General features: G+C 48.6%; 1 protein-coding gene across 1 annotated transcript in view; it reads right to left on the bottom strand.

The window, feature by feature from the left end:
* The window catches only part of CUNH8orf37 (chromosome unknown C8orf37 homolog), an 11,491-nt gene extending 9,999 nt beyond the window's left edge, over positions 1-1,492 (bottom strand). Inside the window, exon 1 of the mRNA XM_017730376.1 lies at positions 1,484-1,492. The gene's annotated coding sequence lies outside the window, so the exon portion shown is untranslated. The remainder of the gene's footprint in view (positions 1-1,483) is intronic.
* Between the last annotated feature and the right edge of the window lie 6 nt (positions 1,493-1,498).

The following is a 1,498-nucleotide window of genomic DNA, read 5'->3' as shown; positions in this document are numbered from 1 at the left end:
ATGCATTTAGAAAGACCACCTGCACTTTGCTTTCACTCAAGTAACACTCAAGTCTTCTGTTTGCTAGCTCTTTGTCAAAGAAAGACAGGCCTGTAGTACTGCTGTGTTAACCAATCACGAACAAATCTACTCCTGAGAAAGAAGAAAACTGTGATTTTTTTTTCAAGATTGTCGTTAGATCGACTAAAATTAAGTGCTCATCTAACCATTATGCAAACAATGTGGAAGTCCAGTAATGTGGCCAAAGGTAGTGGTCTTGCTGGTCTTGCATTAGTCATTGGATTCTTCAAGATCCTTTCCTTGGACTCTGAACTGTGTGTAAGTGCTCAGCAGCCCACCTGTGGAGACATCTGGCCAAGCCTCTCTGGTCCACAGACCTTCCAAAGGGAGTCCGAGATGTCTGTGAGGGCTGGGATGTAAACCTGATAGTCAGGATGGAAACCCAAGGGCTGGCAAAGATGCCTGTCAGGGCCAGGCTGGAAACCTGAGGGCAAGCAAAGACACCAGTGAGGGCCAGGATGGAAACCTGATGTCTGGGACTGAAGCCTGAAGGCAGGAACAGATGTCAGAAACTGAACACTTGGCAGTACTGTCAGCAATGACCCTGTCGGGACCAAACTTGCTGGTATTATCATCATTGTTTTGAAAATTGTGGAATTTGAGGCAGATACCTCAAAGTGTAGTGTGTAAGTTAAGTGCTTACTGTAGTAGATATGGTTAATAAAGCATGAACAGAAAAATTATGAACAGAAAAAACAGACCCGAAGGAACAGCATGAAGCTGTGTCAGGGGAGGTTTAGGTTGGATAGCAGGAAAAGGTTTTTCACCCAGAGGGTCACGGGCACTGGAACAGCTCCCCAGGGAAGTGGTCACAGCACCAAGCCTGACAGAGCTCAAGAAGCGTTTGGACAATGCTCTGAAGCACATGGAGTGACTCTTGGGGTGTCTTGGGCAGGGCACAGAGCTGGACTTGATGATCCTTGTGGGTCCCTTCCAACTGAGAATATTCTGTGATGTGTATGAAATGACTGAAGTATCAAGAGAATAAAAGCTTTGATAATGCTATTGCTAAAGTTCTTCCTGCTCTAAATCGCAAGATTTATAGATATTTGAGGTGAGTTAGATACAGAGAGCTCTCATGAGGTCAGTTACAGAGCAAAGTAATCCCACAACCCTAACTCAGAGGCAAATTAGTGCAGCTTTTAACGCCATATTTAATCCGAGGCTGCGGTACACGCAGAAGACAAAGACTCTCTGAAGTAACTAAACTCGCTGGCACACGATTTGGATCTTTAAACAACAAGGGCTGCAGGTGACACTCGCCGACCGTCAGCCCGGTTCCGGCTCCCGAACCCGCGTATTTTGGGTTTCTGAGACGTGTGGCCACACGGGCCAGGCGGGGACGGGCTGCGCGCCACCCAGGCGGCGCCTCGCTCGGCGGGGAGCGTTGTGAGGGCGCCGGGACCGCGGCGGGACCGCTAACCTGCGCTCCTCAGCC

This window comes from Corvus brachyrhynchos, unplaced genomic scaffold, assembly GCF_000691975.1.
Source record: "Corvus brachyrhynchos isolate BGI_N302 unplaced genomic scaffold, ASM69197v1 scaffold302, whole genome shotgun sequence".
Lineage (NCBI taxonomy): Eukaryota > Metazoa > Chordata > Aves > Passeriformes > Corvidae > Corvus > Corvus brachyrhynchos.
The sequence above is the reverse complement of the archived record's forward strand: the minus strand, read 5'-3'. Positions and strand labels throughout refer to the sequence as shown.